The sequence below is a fragment of the Lissotriton vulgaris genome, chromosome 6 (assembly GCF_964263255.1).
Source record: "Lissotriton vulgaris chromosome 6, aLisVul1.2, whole genome shotgun sequence".
NCBI lineage: Eukaryota > Metazoa > Chordata > Amphibia > Caudata > Salamandridae > Lissotriton > Lissotriton vulgaris.
The window spans coordinates 534933968-534953456 of record NC_141694.1 but is presented as its reverse complement, the minus strand read 5'-3'; positions in this window follow the sequence as shown (position 1 = coordinate 534953456).

Sequence of the window (19489 nt, the reverse complement as noted above, 5' to 3'; positions counted from 1 at the left end):
AATGACTTTTAAAGAAAAAGCAACGGAACTCTTTCATCAACTAAAGGAAATCTACCTTATTTCACCTTGGTTAGAGTTCTGGTTCGGTCTAGGTGTATTTTTCCTCCTGCTTTGGCTCATCATGGTACTTTGTTTGGGAAAATTCATTGAGGGAAAATACAGTACAATGGACACAGCAAGTCAGAACATCAACTTAGTCCTCAAACCACACATATCATCCCACGTGAAGAAAAGAGAACTGTCAACAGTAAATGTCACAGCAATTCCAGTACCTGGTGGGGTAGTATGGGAGAAAACAGACTATGAGATCTATGGCCCGGTCGAAATCCTGAAGTATCCTCATCAACTGAAGGTCTCCTTACGTGACTTTGTAAAACCTAGTACATTCTCTGATGATTGGGACTTTAACAGTATTAATGACATGATGTCTGATTTAGTAATGTCAGCTAGATTCACAGATCATGATTATTTACAAGGTTCATCTAGTTATGAGCAAACATTCTGCTACACACATTATGGTGATCATTACTTGCATAAATCTGCACAGCCTAGAAATATTTTTAAGTATAATCAATGGGAACATTGTGCTACACCACCTAAAAGCAGTTCTAAAGCATTCTTTGAGAAATTCAAATACTTCTCAGGGTTTAACACCAGTGATGCAGAAACGTTTTATTACAAACTGTTAGATAAAACAGGAATGAAAACAATGCTGACAAATTCTAAATTGATATATTCAGAAGCATTTTATGACAAAATTATGACATTTGGTTTTGATTATTGGAAAAATAACATTGAAACGAAAACCATTTGGGGTACAAAAGATTGGCAGGTACAAGGCCTTGAAGCACTATTCAGAACCTGCATGATACCAGAACCAATGATGTTTTTAAATGACACAATACACCAAACATCCTGTCTTGGCCTAGCTAAGATCAAAGACCTTAAAACACCGTCTATTCCGAAGCCAATACCTGAAAATACAACTACAGATATTGAGTTAGACGTTTCACATATTTTACATTTTAACAGAACACATCCTGATTGGAAAAAGTGGTTAATCTGGCCTACTGACACAAACAGCTGTCAAGATAGACACAGGGGTTAAAAATGACCAGACAAGACCCTAGATACTCCCAGAGACAACATCCAGGGATAGTAACAACATACAGTGTAGGGAAACTCTGCCTCGAATGGCTAGGATCATCCACACTGGCTGAAATTAAGCAACACTTGTCTTTGCTAAAAGATGGTGCTGATTTGCGCGATTTCATTCTTGGACCACGCAAACAGCGTCAAAAGCGTTTCATAGCAACCAGTATCTATGCTGCGTACAACGAGGCTTGGAAAGTCACACAAATTGAAACAGCAGAAAAAATACGAGAAATTGATCGTATTAATTTGGAAAAAATCACTTTCTGTAGTGGACAATGGGTTAATGACTCTGTCCTCCAGAATATATTTGTTGGACAATATTGTATCATCTGCCTTTGATGTGATAGACAGAGACTTGCTAATGTTACAACATGGCCAATCTCAATTACGTTCTATTATACAATTAGGCTGGACGCTGCAAAATCTTCGTTCAGGCTATGTGCCTTGGCGTTTAATCAACACAACGTCATTATTTTCCATTTTTAACCTTACTGATAAACAAATCAGTTTGGCACAGAAAGGAGCAGACTATACAATCCTGAGCATCGAAAAACTTGAGAGATTACCATTGACAATGTCAGAAAGTCCTGTCATTGAATGGATAATACACGGAATTATCACCATTCCGATAAAAACTTTCCGATTTAAAAAGTGCCTTGAATACATACCTACTGTCCAGTATGAACGATTGGGTAAAGGTTATGTAAAATCTGAATGGAAATTACCATACACACATTCATGCTACAGTGACAGCGACAAAAATGTATTTCTTAGTGGTGAAAATTGTAAACATTCACTAAGCGGTATACTTTTGTGCCAGGGTATTAATTTACACGGAGCTTTTGATGGAAATTCTAACAACCTTTCATGCCATCAGCTTGTCACACCTGCAACTCAGATAGAGCCCTTCTTTATGCAACTTGCAAACGGGAGTTACATTCTTAGAACGGATCACAGATGTTGTGGCCTAGTGCCAGGGAAAAGTTATCTAGTAAGAGTGACATCCATGGTCAAATGCTGTATGCAGGCATTGTTTCCGAGCGGGCCTGCAGACACAGTGACTCCCATCTGGCCTCGTCTGAATCTCTATTCTATACAAATTGATACTTTAAGCAAAATGAAGTCTGTGCTTTTACAGACAACAGTGCCCATAACGTCATCAAAAGAGACGTATGATCTTCTAGTTGCAAGGACAGCTACTGAAGTTCATGAACTTTTATCAACAAATTACCCCGTGCATTTCGTAGAAATGCTTAGCCAACTCCTTAACATGTCTAGTGCCACAGGCATCCCAGGCATATTTAAGACGATTTTTACGGGACTGCTAACACCTTTTCAAGCAATTTTGGGAATCGTTCCTAATTTTGTCCACTCTGTTTTTGGCGGCATACCCTTATTTTTGGGACTTGTAGCAGGGATTTTATTTTTGACCGTCCTGCTTTGTTATGGCAAGCCAAAGCTCAGACATAGCTCCCATGGGAATGGAAGAGACAATCCTAGCAATGCGCTACCGGGACAGGATAACTAACGTCCTTGGATTGGCCAGGCTGAGAGATCTAAACATGACCTGGTTCCTTTCATTCAGACCTATATGGCAGAACTGTATCTTACCGGTACTTCGATGTATGCTATGCGGAGATGAGTGCGTGTTGGACATCTGTCTTTCACTTCCATCAGCAGTACCAATGGACGTCGATACTTTGCTCAGTCCGATAACGGCTCATGCATTGTGTTGTCCCCAGCGGCTACCAATCCTGATGACGGCATTCGTTGAGACTCCTGTGCTACGACTAGGTGGTAACAGTGGAGCAAGTGACAAAAGCAGCATCACCCAGGTACGACCTTCTGTGAGCATTGCTGATCCCGACTATGATGACAGCAATCATTCTCACACCTGCCAAGTTACAGCACTATCGAATTTGGTTGAACTGTCACCTGATTTTGTAGACCAATTCTTTGAGAGCCTGTCTGATATGATGTTCCCACCCGAACAGAAACAATAACTTTGGAGAAGCTTTCCGACACACAGCGTTCCCATGAACTCTGAATTCGGCCTTCAATTTTGATCAACAAAAACTGCTAAAAGCGTTGGAACTCTATTTCCCCGTTCAAGCATTAATTCTTTTGAATTGAACACTTTTTAATATTCACCCTTTTTGGCACGAAAAATTATTTGCTGAAGGTAAAAACTATTCTTAGAGAACAGAAGCTTCAAACTTCTATTTCTACACACATCTAGAGACATAATAACTTTACACCAGCCTCTAGCACATTGATTGCAATGCATTTATATGTGATGATTTATCTCGCCCTTCTTCTGTTTCAGAGATATTTCATGTGTAATTCTTTTTGCATAATCATTCATTGATTTCATATGCAATAATTTTTGAATGATTTCTATGCTTCAAAAACGTACAGTACCTAAATTTCACGGATTACATTATACGCCTATTTCGAATGCATTTATGTATTTTGGGGTGGGCAATGTTACACACGCATCTTATTGCTCTAGTTTTAGTAATTTGATGGACATGAACCCGTGGAGTGGGTGTTGCGTGCTTATCTAGGATCCTGATCGATACTGTGACCTTATGCCCCTATTCGGCTATAAATCCATTTATTCCCTATATTGACATAACTGTTCAAGTACAATATTCAGAAAGTCATCTCTGGCCTCACACGAACAGAGCCCCATTCCAGAATAATTTTCTCTGCTACTTCCTTTGCAACCAATTAGTGCAATGACAGAGCAGAAGTCACTATCTGAGATTCCTAGATTAACACTCCGAGTTCTTCAACAAGATAAAAACTCAGCAAACCTGGAAATCCCCGCTTGCTGTGTTTTGATTAGTAATGGAACTCTAATGAGCAACTGATAGCTATCACTTCCTAGTGACATCTTTAATTGACGTCTTATGTCCAGCAAACTTACGTCAAACCAGGCACCTGTCAGGTATAAATATTACCAACGTTGCCTTAAGCAATGGTCCTGTTGCTAGCTGTCTGCAGTACGCTGATGCTGCTGCTGTCCCGAAGCTGCTGATACCATTATCGCTGCTAAAGCGCGAACGATGGTGTGGTGAAACTAGGAGTTGAACAGCCGTCCCTCTGCGAAGAGCCCAGCAGATGCCAGCTGCCCACGGACGCTGTCCCCCCTCCTCCTCCTCGACGCGCTGAAGAGAGGCTCTGCCTTTCTCCTGCAGAGAAATCCAGCTCCAGCGTTTCTGGTCTACCCTTGCGGGTGACTGGGATACCGAGTTTCCCTGAAGGAGATACCAGACCTCCATCATTCTATTCAGAGGTATGGTGTTGACTAAACCCTTAGTGAGAATTCTTGAAGCAAACCTTGGCAAAACCAACTTAACTTAGAGCTACTTACTTACTCCCCTCCCAAGTATTAGGCTTAGGTCAGGTACACTGGGGTAGGCGTAGTTAGAAGCACCAGTTGAGTATTTTAGCCTAATGTATATATGAATGTATATATGTTTTATTACTTTTAAACCATTGTATGGTTAAGAAACCATATCAATGCTTTTACAGTATTATCTTGCAATACTTATCTTACTGTACGTACTTTTTATAATAACAAGTCTTGCAATTGTGGCAATACATTTCTCTTGTACGAGAAGAAAGGCTGTTCAATAAATGTTAACCCTTTATTGACAAACGCCCGTCTCTCTATTCTCTACATATCGTGAAAGTAAACTGCACTAACCTGACTGAGTAAAATAAATGTCTATTGTTTCACACGACCCTAGAGATTGACTCTTGATCTGAGGAGCAAAGTTGTCATGTTGCACGGTTGTTGGAAAACTGAATCCCTTCTTGTCTGTGCCAGGGAAGCTGATCACTTCCTATTTCAGTCAAGAAAGTTTCCAGTGACCTCTGAGCTAGTTGGTAACAAACCCAATTAAGTTTAGCATAGTCAGTAGAGGCCTGGAAGATCCGCACTTCTACGTCGATACTACTGTTTATGTTATTCCAATGCGCAGGGCCTAGTGGGAAACTAGGAACTACACTACAAGATCGTCGCATCTGGTTTTATTCACCATTTTATACAACATGGAGATAGTTGATTCACCTCCCTGGATCTCATCAACCAGTGGAATATGGACCCAGCTAACCCTTTTACGGCTTAAAAAATCAGGTATCTGCAAAAATTTAAAGAAATACTGGTTGCTTATGCCAAATTTCTGTCTAATACACTCAAAGGACATAACCCCTGTTTCCATAGTAATGTCCCTTATTGCCAAGACTCCTTGCAAGTTCCATTCTCTAAAATAACCATCCCTGAAAATTTCCGGTAAAAGAGTATTACCAATGACAGGAGTATATATATGTAATCTTCCGATTTTAAATAATTTTCTCACGGGTGTCCAAACCTTGAAGGTTGCCAACAGGGTCTTGAACCTTACCCGTTTAAAATACGCAAAATCAATAGGTCTGAAAGCAGCCCTTTAGCTTCTTCGCCGTAAATCAAACGATAAATAGAAATGTCAGTACCGGCAGGTTCCTCACCATCTAATAATAAACCTAAATGCCTCAACGTAATTGCCCAATAGTAGCATTGAAAGTTCGGTAACGCCCATCCTCCCCTCTCCCTAGGTAGCGTCATATATTTCATAGCCCGTCTGGGTCTTTTACCGGCCCATACAAACCAGGAAATAATACACTCAATTTTCCTAAACCATATCAAGTCAACTAACAAAGGAATAGCTCTAAAAAAATACAAAATCTTTGGTAAAAAATCATTTTAACCACATTACATCTCCCCATCAGGGTTAAATGTAAATTATTAATCCGACGCGCCTCAGAATCAATTTTACTTAATAGAGGGGCAAAATTGATCTCTACAATCTCCTCAGGTTTGGGGCTTAGCTCAATCCCCAAGTATTTTGCATTGCCAATCAACGTGAGTCTATCAAGCTGATTTTCTCGTTACAGATTATTTGTGTTTTGGGGTCATTAAGATGGTATCCTGAGATTTTACCAAACTTAGTTGTCAAACTCTGAATTTCTGCCAAAGCAATCTGTGGGGAGTCGGTCAATATGGCAAGGTCATCCGCGTACCCAAGGATTTTATAATCTCCTCCTTTGGCTCAAACCGGTTGAATCAAAATATTAGATAGCGTTTTTTTAATTAAAGGATCGATATAAATGGCACATAATAAGGGGGAACAGGGGTAACCCTGCCGAGTACCTCTTAGAATGGTAATTGTGATGGACTGATTTACCATGACCAAGATTTGAGCGGTAGGCTGTTGATACATGCTCCGAATAGCACAAATATACCTATCACCTAGACCATAATGTCGCAAAACGGCCCATAAAAAAGACCAGGAGACCCTGTCAAAAGCTTTATCCACATCCAGCAGAATTAAAGCCATAGGGTCTCCTGAAACCTTGGTGAAATCAAAAAGAGCAATAGTGCGGCGTATATGGTCAATCGTTTCTCTTCCGGGGACAAATCCGTGTTGTTGTGGAGATACTAGCTTCTTAATCACCCCGGAGAGCCGATTAGCGAGAATCTTGGCATACATTTTAATATCACTGTTTATGAGCGTGATAGGCCGATAAGATCCCGTATCAGTAGGGTTCTCGCCCTTCTTTAAAAAGGCAACAATTCTGGCTCTTCACCATGATTCCGGAGGCATCTCCCCCCTTTGGACCCTGCGAAACAGCTCCAACATAACAGGAGTAAGCTGTTGCCGAAAAGTTTTGTACAATTCGCCTGGTATAAAATCCGGGCCTACCGCATTGCCCGCCGGAAGAGTCTATTGCATGCCAAAACTCATAGATTCTAATTTCGGCATCCAAAATTCCCAACTCCTCAGTGGACAGGGCATCAACCTCTACTTCTTTTAAATATTCCTGTATCTCAGCATGCAGAATCTCATTATCAAGAATATCCTCATAATATAATTTTTGATAGTATTTTTGAAAAGCTAGAGTGAGGGCCCCCTCCTCTGTCACCAGACCTGCATCCGGATCCAGGATAGCATTAATCTGAGTGGCAGACTCTCATTCTGGAACGCCATGCCATAAATTTCCCTGCCGCTTTAGCCTGTGACACTTCTGTAATAGCTGACTTGGCTATAATGGTCTGAGTTTGAGCCATATCGCTATCTCCACCCCGTAATATTGCTTGGGCCAATGATATCTCAGCTTCTTCTATGTCTTTATACAATCTCTGCATTTTCACCTTCTCTTCTCTCTGGCTTTCCCACCCATACCGAGTTGTCTCCCCCCTAATTCCAGCCTTAAGCGTATCCCATACATTTTGGATCCCAGTGCTATTTAAAATTTCATCTAAAAATGTCGAGATCCAAGGAGCCATAACTTCAGTGTATTTAATGTCTGTAAAGAAACCTCGATTAAAGGTCCAAGCATCCGGTTTATTTCTACAGATTTGCACCATGACCTCGAGCACAAGCGGATTATGATCCAACATGACCCTTGGGAACCTGATGATACTCGAGCCAGCCATAAGAGCAGGGGAAATAAAAAAATAATCGAGCCTGGAACAAGTCTTATGTGGTGCCGAAAAAAAAGTAAACCCCGGGTCCTTCTGCTTCAATGCTGCCCATACATCAATCAGCCCATGTAGCTCCATAAAATATCTCAGGGCCTGATAAACTTTGGGTTTTCTCCCTACGTAAGATACCCTAGATTTATTCAGCCAATCACAACCCAAATTTATATTAAAATCCCCACAGATAATGAATGGTGATGGACAGCCGACCAGCTCCAAACTCAACCACTTGTATAATTCTAGGTCATTAAGTATAGGGCCATAGATAGAACATAAAGTAAAATTTTTATCTAAAAATCTACCATGTACTATAACCCAAGGGCCAAGGCTATCCACCGAAGATCGAATAACACTCATCTTCCCCCTCTGTGCCAAAATTGCCACTCCTTTGGTTTTAGCCTCCAATCTAGTCCAAGAAACTAATTGATACCCCTCAAAGTCCGGAACTTTTTGCCGGCTAGCCTCGATGTGCGTTTCCTGAAGGCAGATGATATCTGCCCGCAGGAAACGCAGATCTTCTCTAACCCGTCACCGTTTAACAGGGTCATTTAGTCCACATATGTTAATGGTGGCTATTCGGATATTAGCCATACTTCCTAACACATGTACCTACGAAAAAAGACAAATAGAAAAAGGAAGGGAAAGCAAAAAAAAAACAGCCAGTCCCCTACATCAATCTAACTTCATTTTGGTTGTTTCCAAAGAAAACCTCAAACCCTGTACATGCCTCCTCCCGCAGCTCCTCCCCCACCCTAGATCGCCCTCCCCCAGCCCACCCTGAACCCATCCCCAACCCCAAAAGTAGGCAAAATAGGTCAGGAGACCCATATGATGCCTCCCACTTCCCGAGTGCCCCAAGGTCACTCCCTGTCTATATGTCCTTCCTAGAAAAAAAGGAGCGAAAAGGAGAGCCCAAAGGAGAAAATGAGCAATTAAACATCAGCATATAGTGTATAAGCCATACCAAATACTCAAAACCCAATCCTAGAACACACTTGCAACCCTAACCCAAGTCCGAAAACCCCAGGCCATCAAATATCAGCCATCAGGAAGTTCCTTAAGGTACTCCTCGGCCTGTATTTCTGAAGTGAACACTCGGATCTTGCCCTTAAAGTTGACCTTTAGCCGTGCAGGATTCATTAGGAACACCTCGCAGCCCTTCTTTTGGAATGGAGTTATCAGGAGGCGCAATCGCCACCTGTGTTCCACAGTTGCGTGGCAAAAATCCAGGCAGACGAAAAATACGTGTCCCTCTGCCGATCGCTTAGCCTCAGGACGGGCTTTCTCGAAGATGGCTTGCCGTAGCAAAAAATTGCCCAAAAAAATCAGAATGGCCCTTGGTTTGGCTCCGGGGTCCGGGTTTTTTTTCAACATAAGAGGAAAGCGATGGACTCTTTGGATCTCGCTTTCCCAAAACCAATGAGAGAGCTCAGGGAATGCGGCTTGAAACAGCTTAATAACAAAACCTCTAATATCCTGGCCCTCTACTTTTTCCTCGATCCCAAGGAGGCGAAGGTTATTCCGATGTAGCCTATTTTTGGAGTCCTCGAGCTTCCACATTATATCAGCTAACTTATCATCATTACTCATTAGCTGTTGTTTTGTTGACAGTACTCTGAAGCCCAGACTCAAGCTCGACAATCCTCTCTTCAAAGGCCGCAGTTCTGGCAATGACTTCTGAGCAAGCCTTCGTGTTCTTCCTTATGGCCCCCTGTATCTTCATAGTCGCCAGTTGTGCCCTCTTGTGCTCTTGTCTTGCCTCGCTTTGGATAGATTTGAGTATATCGTATATCAGGATATTAGATGGGGTGAATGAGATTCGCCCCTAGATCCCTTCCGTTTGTGTCCTCGCGGCCTTGAGCCTCCTGAGCCAGTTAGACTTATCGCAGCCTGTGTGTAGTCCCACTGCAGGTTATTGCTGGTCTCAGACCCATCACTGTGCGAGGGAGTTAGCCTAGCCTTACTGCGGCTATGTCGAGGTGTTTTTTTTTAAAGTGTCAGCTGTTTTAGGGGGGCTACCATCCTCCTCATCTGAAGTGAGGCTACCTCTCTAGGAATTTGCCGTAAAGTCGATATCTGACTCCTCAGCCAGAGAAAAAAAACTATCCCCATCTAGGGGGTCCGCTGAGCTGGAAGCTCCTTTACCATTAATCTCCTCCACTAGCGTGATGCGGGAGGGAGTAGTGCTCTGGTGTGGTTGCCCACCGAGCAGGTTTATAGACACAGCCCCATTACTGGACCCCTCCCTCTCTTCCGCATTCACGATCTCTTTTCCCTCACCTCCGAAATTCAAGTTACCCCCGGCCTCTGTTTTCTGCTGCCCGGATGCACGCTGGTCCCTGGCGAAATCCTTAGAGCTCCCTCTGCCCGAGGAATTTAGCGCCAGCGCTGATGTAGGGTGTTTACCAACAACGATCTTCCCCTCGATCTTTCCAGAAAACATAGCAGGGACAGTAACTACTTTCACCAGTCCTGCCCCCTCCGGTGCAACTGTAATAGCCCCTGGTTCTACTGCAATAATCCCCGGTTTCCCATGGTCTTTTATGCCTGCAATGTCATTCTCCTTGGAGCCTGAGGTGAGAGGAGGTTTCCCTTTAGTTAGCCCTGCTTTCTTTGCACTCACCGCCATAGCTCGGGAACCAGTCTTTTCCAATTTGTCCAATTTGTCCTGTTTCCCCAGCCTCTCCGTTTTCTCTCCCGCGGGCTGCTGTTTCTTCGATCTGATGGCTGGTGCTTTCCCCTCAGGTTTTACCACAGTTGCGGGGCCGTTCCCATTTCCATTTTTCCTCGGTGGCATTGGACCGTGCTGGATGCCGGCCAACTCGATACAACTCCTTTGAGCTTTCACCGCTAACCACGCCAACCAGGCTCCCAGGTGTGCGCGGCTCCGAAGGATGGTGAAAGCGAGCCGCGCGTACCGCAACCACAGCCTCTGGATCTCCCACTCCCTCAGCATTCATTTAATTTAGCCTCCTTTTGCAGACCGTCTCTTTGTAAGTCCTGGGTCTCGTTTTCCAACTACCGCTACTACCGCAGCAGCCTCTTTCCACCAGTGGCTCCTTCGGCGGCTCCTTAACAGTTCCAAACTATCTGCACTCACAGGTGAGACAGGGAGTGACACTCACTCGATTCAAGCGGCCGCCATCTAAACCCTCAGTTTCTTTAGAGGAGCCTCTGTGGGTGAAGATCCTCTAATGGCATCAAGAAGGTCCTCCTGCCATGGAAGCGGAGTACATCCCTCCACTGCCCTGGAGTTTCTAATTTCCTTTATTCATGGCTGTTTTTGGGCCAGGTTTACATAGGTATTTACACATGCAAAGAATATATATCTGTAGACATTATGGTTAAGACCTATGATAATTGGACAGCCAGGGCTTTAAACAGGGTCACTGTCAATGAAGCTAGCAAACCCATGGATTTATCCGTTTGCATCCTGGTATAATGAGGACTTAAGATAAGGTAAGATTGAATGTGAGAAAGTAGTTAAGCGCTGGAGATTTAACTACACTTTTCATGTGAAGGTGTAACTAAATAGAGCATTACATTATATGCATTTGTAAAGATTTTAGTAACAATCGTGCCAAAACGCACAAATGCCAACTATATATATCTTGTCGCACTGGACCAGGTCAAAGTCACTAGTTCAGGCAAACCATAATGGTGCGCAGGCTGTGAGGAACAGAGAGAACATTGCAGGAGGCTGCCAGCATTGCGCGAAGAGCAGGCCATGCTTTGTGGCATGATGTTGGCCAGCCTTTTATGTCCCGGGGATAAGATCAGGAGGCTAGCAGACTAGTCCTTAGAGTTACTCTGGTTTCCTGGTAAAGTGGCAGATCTAGTTCTCTTCTCACCTAGGGCACGAGGACAGCAGGTCAGAACAGCAGGGCAGCAGTTCCCTAAGAGCAGCAATCCAGCAGACTGGCCGTTCTTCTTCTTGCCATAGTATCCACAGGTCCAGAAGTTTACTCAAGAGTTTGTGTCTGAGGTCCCCTTTTTTGATACCCTAGTGCCCTATTTATGAGATTTGGGAGAAGCTTCTAGACAGTGGATTTGAAGTGCATGACATTTTTGTGCTTCCCCTGTCCTGGCACCAACCTGGCCACCGTGACAATGTGAGGACCTCAGGCCCTTTGTGTGAAGGCAGAAAATAGGCTATTGACGGGTAAATGGGGCTGTGTTCAGCTCCACCCTCCATCCTGTCAGCAGATGGCCCATTCAGATACACCTAATCTCACTATTGTGTAAATGTCTTGGAGAAATTCACAAAGTCTAACTGTCAGTTACACCCAGTCATGTGTCCCAGGCCAGGCTACAGGCACAAAAGGGCTAAGGGCAGAAAAATTGCAATTTCTTTAAATTGTGATGAAGACCTGACTACAGTTCCAAAGACACCAAACATGACATTGCTGACACTTCCCAATCAGAAATGACAGTCTATTAAATGTAATAGGGATTATCCAATGTTATCTTAAGGGGGTGTAGTACTATCAGTAGTGAAAAATGAATTTGGGAGTTTTTCAGTACCAGGGAATGTAAAACTGTAATATTCTGCAGTTCCTAAGAATCTGAACAATTTCTTTTTGTTAGAAGGGCTCTGCATTTCCTTTATCACCTGCACAAGTTTGCCCTTGGGTTTGATACCTTCCCCAATAACCTTGTGACCTAGAAATTCTATCCCTAAGACACAAAATTAGCATTTTTCACGTTTCAATCGTAATCCACATGCCCAATGTTTCTCTTAATCTTATGCCATGATCCTCTTCTGATTTACCAAAGACAAGAACATCATCCTGGTATATTTATATGCCTTTGACCAAATACATCTCCACTTCCTTTTGGTTCCTTCAGCTGATATCTCCCAAGCAGGATACATATAACTTTCCAGATGTTATTCTTTGTTTGAGCTCAATGATACTTACAAAACATCCATTGCAATTTTATTGGCCTCCCATCACACCCTTCAGAATGGATGTCAGTTTTTTTAGTTTCAAACTCGTTTTGAGATTCCCTAAAAAGTAAATCCTAGGTATTAATGTAACTGGCGCTCCTGAGTCAAGGAGCATTTTAACAGAATGACCATCAATTAAAACCATGTTGAAAGGGCCTTTATCAGATGTTCCTTAAACCTGTAACACAAACTCATCACTATCTTGACAAAGTCTAGAAACACTGCCCTGACTTTCTTGCTTCCCCTTGTGGTCAAGCAACATGAAGAGAAATGCCCCTTTCTTCCACACATTTTACAGGTAGCTTTCCAGCAGGGGCGGCTCATCTACTGAGGCAGAGGAGCGTCAGCCCACTGCTTTTCAGTACTGCAAAAAAAGAAAAAGAAAATGAAATTAACACAATGTTATCATTTTATTTTTCCGTGCTGAGGCAGTTTTGTGGGGCTGGGAGAGATCGGGCTGCTCACACAGCAGGCGGGGGAGTGGTTGTTTGACTTTCTAAGTGTGCATGATGGTTTGGCAAACCATCTTGGGCTGGCCAAACAGTCATGCCATTTAGTATGTTCTCCCCCAGGCTGTAATGCACAGCCTGGTTGGAGAAAATGCCCAGGCTCCCAGTCCCTGTCTGAGCACCGAACCACAGCACTCCGACCAATCACAATGCTGCTGTCATGGTGACAGCAGCAACGTGATTGGCTTAGGAGAGCCTGGGGATTCTTGCTTCCGGTTTACACAGAAGGAAGAGGACGGAGGAGAGGCGGCGCAGTTAAGTGATCTTTTTTTTCAAACCCACACCTCTCCCCACCTCACTACTACTTCCCAGGATCAGCCGCTAGTGCTTTCCAGTCCGGACACTCTTTGCAGTTAGCCATATGACCCACACTATCACCAGGGCCAGACTAGGAACCGAAACCGGCCCTGGCAAACTGCTTAGCCGGCCCCCCTGAGGGGGAAGAGAGGAGTGTGACCGAGCTGTTTGTTAGGGCCAATTTCGGATGATTTTGTTACAGGGGGCCGATATTGCCGGCCCGGTAATAAAAATGGACCCCCAGATGCCTCAAACCACCACCCACCATGGCAGCCCACTACAGAAATGCCCAGTGCCCACTAGGGTCAGTCAAGCCCTGACTACCACACCTGAATCACTTTCCCACAAATTGTTTCTTACTCTTTATGACTTTCACATCACTCTTTCCACATAAGCCCTAATCATTTTACAGCCTTTTCCACTACTTTTTGCTATGTGTACATTATCCTTTATTCTTCAACAGGATTAGTCTTCCCAATCACAGCCATGTAAGCTAGTTCATGTTCAGTAGTTTTTGCAATAGTCACCACTGTCGTCAACAAAGGATTAGCTTTCCATCTCATTGTTTCCCTAGCTTTATCCTGCTTGCAGCCCAACAGGAACTGGTCAAGCGACCTCTTTTTAAGTGTTGCTGCAAAATTTCAGGTCGAGCCAAGTTTACTCATAACAGAAATATACTCCTCAATTCAATTTCAATTTATTTATGATTTGGGACTCCAATGAGTCCCACATAAAGATATACAAAAATGAAAAACAATTCTAATATATCATATCATACTGTTTTTAATAACAGAATAAAATACATTCGGTAACAGCAATAGAAAGTTCACTATACAATTAAAGTTAAAAAACATGATTTAAGAAAAGGCAAACATGCCTCAATTTATTCAGACTACCTGGGGTCAGATTTACAAGGAAGTGCTGCAGCGAGGCAACACAAGCCCTTTGGCTGCGCCACGCTGCATCACTTCCAAAGCAGAAGAATGTGACATATTTACAATAATATGTTGCATTCCTGTGCTCTCTCCTGCACAAAAACAATCACTTCAGGCATTTTCCTCTTTCAATGCGTGCTGTAGAATGCAGCATGCATTGAAAGAGGAAAAAAGAGGAGAAATGAAAAAACTTCTCCTTGTTGCACCTCGCTATGCCACCCCTAGGGTGGCGTAGCCTTCAGACGCATTTCCAGATTGTACGATTCCTCTCAAATCTGGAAATGTGTCTTGTTCCATGGGTGTTGTGTGTGAACACCCACAGCAACACCAAAGGAACGCACCTTTCACGCAAAGTGCTGCGTGTAAAGGGGCCATATTTACAAGGACAGGAATAGCCACACGGGGTTGCTTTTCCTCTCCTTGTAAATATAGAGCAGTAATATGCGCCACCAGTATGTCACATAAAGTGACGTACTGGTGGTGCAGGGGGACTTGTAAATCTGCCCCCTAGTGTATAAAGTGCAAGTGCGCCTAAATAGAAACCTTTACACAACCAATTATGAAATGGTGCAGAACTGCATAATACTTTGTCCCAGTTAATATTCTGACATACTCCTTTATTCAAATCAATCTCCCAAGTATCAATTTATAATGCAAAAATTATGCTACACAGCTGGGACCAAGTTTGGCTTATCAGAACTAAACATGTAGTGAGGGGGCACAACAAATAGCACTTGTTTATACATCTTGCACATTATAATGTGCAAAATATGCTACCCATCAGGGACAGTGTTTGATATACTGCAGCTAAGCACTCTCTAATAAATGTTTAAGAATTGTTTAAAAACGCAAAAAACTTGAGAACATACTAATTCGGAGAGGGGGGAAGCCTAAAAGACAATTCAGGGCCTCCTCTGCAGTAGTGATGTTATACTTTAGCAATACAGGTCTTAATAAATGATGCCATAGTGGTTGTAATTGGGGACAATCACATAACAGATTATTTTAATCTTGCACCCAATCTCCTCATAGATCACAAAGTCTATTCTCCCTAGGTAAACCCTCCCAGGCCCCTGTTATAATTCGCAAAGGGAGCAGATTAATTCTTAACAACAAAATGGTTCTGCGCACTCCATGGGGGAGATTCCATACAACATTTGGTTAGGGTTTTTTATACATATAACTCCACACTATTATGTCATTTCTAGAGTGCCTTGAACACAAAGATATATCTCTCTAGCGACTGACTTTGTATATTATTTATTTGATTAGGGTTTTCAATACAGAACTTGGGTGAGGGCATATACCACTCACCCAATTCCAAATAAATCTAAGGATTTCTCACTAATTCTAAAAACAACGCTTTTTCCCTTTAAGCTGAAAAGATTTTTGTGCCTTAGCTCAATACAACTTACATAATCTTCCAGTAAAGCATTATCCCACCTTAAACATGCTGCCATGGTGAATACATAAGTTGAGAGAAGCCCAAATTCCAGCCGAAGGGCCGCTGTACTGGCTTCACAGTTCCACTAATTTGCATCCACCGATTCACACGCACAACACAATAATTGTGGGATTTAGATTTTATAGACAGATAAAACATGTGCAAAGTGTCTTTGCCCACAACATTTGTATAGCCTACCAAGTGCAGAGGCCTGGGATATTGCTTTATTTCTGCAATGGTCAATGTTATAACTGCTTGAGCACTTGCTCAAGAAACTTTTTCCCAGATATGGGTACTGCTTAATGACCTCAAGTTTACTTTTCCTTAAAAAACAATGACTATTTTCTCTAACCCTGCATCCCCAAGATCTACAAAACATGATTTTACTTTTAAAAATATTTATTTTTAAAAGTGATCACTAGAGTAATGACCTAGCTTATTAAGTCGCCTTTGCAAACCTATTGGAGTTAGATCCAATAGGATAGCGTTATCGGCATCAAGTAGACAACACAATTCCAAAGGACCTAATTTAGGCAAATCTCCTTTACAATGCCCCACCCAGTGTGGCAGATCATTGAGGAATAAAGAAATCAGGAGAGGGGCTAATAGGCACCTTTGCTACAGGCCCTCACTGCCTCCCATCAGCACCTGTGTCCATGTAGAGGAATGTAATACATTGATCGATATTAACAGATGCCCCGGAATCCCCATTTTGACAAGTTTCCTCCACAGCGTCCTCCCGTCGAAGGCCATAGAGAAATTTATAAAGGCGGCACATAAGGCCATTCCCGTACCTATTGGATATTTTTCAATTAAAGTTTGTAAAACAGGAGATGTTATCCAAAGTGCCACTATGCTTTTGGAATGCCGCTTGTTCTACGAGTACAAGATCATTACCAAAAGCCCACAACAGTTTTCCGGTTGCATTCAATACAGAATTCTGCCTAAAACTGGCAAGAGAAGTCTTAGGGCCCTTTGTATATAGTGGAACCACTCTGCGTCCTCACCAAGAGGGTAGAATAATCCCGTAAACATAGCAGTAGGAAATTAGCCAATGCCAGGCTATCTTGTTAAATGATGGCTATCGGGAGATCATCAAGGCCCATCGTACCACAGTATTTGCCCCTGTAATGAAACTCTGTATTTATTTACAGGAAGGATGGCCATAAATATTCATCAGAGAGGGCTCAGGAATTGACTCCAAATTGAAACTGTTCCTAGTGTTTAGTACATATAGCAGTGAAATAAATTGGGTCCATTCTGCATCAGATATTAGAATGGCTTCTGCCTTAGTTCTACCATCACAGAATTCAGGAATTGGGGCCCAATATTTGCGACAAGTCACTAGAATGTGCAACCTCTCTCAGTTTGATCCATTTGGAATCCTCCACTTCCCTACGTTCGGCAGCCTTAAGCCTAGTTCTTGCTTTAATCTATTATTTCCCTTTGCCTAAAGAATGATACCTGCTTAATTGGTCTCTTACTAAAGCATTCAATTCCCGATTTAGCTTTTATACCTTTCCCAAAGTAACAACCAGGTGGTCAATACCATTGCCTAGTTTTTTATTTCCACATAAACTAAATAGAGCCAAATACTTCTCAAGCCAACTTATGGGATTTTCGTGACCAGGACCAGAGCTCACATTTTTAACATATCTCCCTAAGCATGTCGGATTTTTATTAGCCCAAAAGGTAAGTTAATTTGCTCTATTGCACATAATAGTATAATTTCTCAAGTTCCAACGATCAATCAACTTGAACTCCAAATTAACATCCACTACTAAAATACTGTGGTCATTCAAATCAGTCCCTAATATCTCAAACTGAGTGCATGGTCAAAAGAGTTGATATGATACCACCATATAGTCAATAAATGACTTCCCCGGGCCACATGTAAAGTATGGGATGCAGGGGAGCCCTATGGAACTCTCCCATTTAATATAACCTAGTAATTGGTACTCAAACAACACAGGAGACTCAACCCTCTCCTTTCTGATCTGGTATAGGCTGGCAACAAAATTTCAGGGATAGACCATACATCTTCCAAATCTCGGTTGCTAAAGGCCAGCGAAGAACAGTTTGAGATTTTAGCATTAAATCACCTACCACAATTATCAATGTGCAATCTTCAGAGATACTGATTCTTTGCAAAAAAGACTAAAAGGAATCAATGACAAAATTGGATGCACTAGACACTGGAGTCTGAATTGACCATTGCAGATATGCAACACACTAGAGACCCAACCCCTGACATAGCACAGAACTTACACCTTACACAGCGACATAAAGAACACCTGAAAGAACTGACCAAGCAGCAGCTAACGAACACGCAACACAAAATATACGAGATTAGCGACAAGGCAGGGAAACTGCTGGCGTGGCTAGATAAACGAGAGAGGAGTGACAGGTGGATAGCGCAGCTCAGCACAGGGAGGGACCGTCCCTCAACAGACCAGCACAAAATAGTACAAATACTGGCAAGGCAAGGCACTTTCAGACATTATATTCCTCAAACTCCGACATTTCAGCGGATGAGGCGCTGACTTACATAAAAGACCTTGACATGCCCAAATTGACCCCAGAAGAAGCGCAGGAACTAGAGGCTGATCTAACAGCAGAGGAGATACAAGCAGCTATCCGGACACTGCAATCGGGCAAGGCCGTAGGGCCAAATAGTATACAGATCGAATGATATAAAAGGATGACAGATTCCGTTACGCCCCATTTGCTGAATATGTTCAATGACAGTCTGCAGGCGGGAGAGTTGCCGCCGGACCAACGCACGGCCACCATAATGGCTATCTTAAAACCCAGGAAACCGACGGATGTCTGTGCCTCGTATTGGCCTATTTCCCTCATAAATGCTGAGGCTAAAATCCTCGCAAAACTGCTGGCGCTCCAACTGACGCCACACCTGACGAAACTCATACATCAAGACCAGTCGGGCTTTATGCCTGGCAGGAACACGGCGCTTAACCTATGAAGGTTACATGGGGTGCTTGCACGCTCAGTGTATTTGCAAGAGCCGGCGGTGGTGCTGTCATTGGACGCACATATGGCATTCGACATGGTCCACTGACCCTTTCTCTTTGCAACACTACGCCATTTAGGATTCGGTCCAAAGTTCTGTTCGTGGGTTCAGTTGCTCTATACCAAGCCAATGGCACATGTAGCCGCAAACGGCCACATCTCTGCTGACTTCCCCTTGGCAAGAGGCACACGCCAGGGCTGCCCTTTGTCACCACTCCTGTTCGCACTAGTACTAGAATCACTGGTCGCATGGATACGCTGGGAATCAACAATACGAGGTCTCAAATGGACAGACGGATAGGAGGATCGAATCTCCCTATATGCCGACGACATCCTGTTGTATCTGACCTCCCCTAGGCGCTCCATTATCACCATTCTAGATGTTTGCACAGCTTATGGTCGGGCATCAGGATACACCATAAACTGGTCTAAGTCCATTATGTATGTGTTACACGGCCCACCACCGCATCTTCCTGAAAATTGCCCGTTAGCGGAGCAAACGTTCAAATACTTAGGGGTATACATCACAACTGACCCAGGAGATTTTTACAATAAAAATTAGCAGCCACCACTAGACCGTCTCAAAAGAGATATACGTCACTGGGAAACACCACCGATGACCTTGCTGGGGAGAGCAGC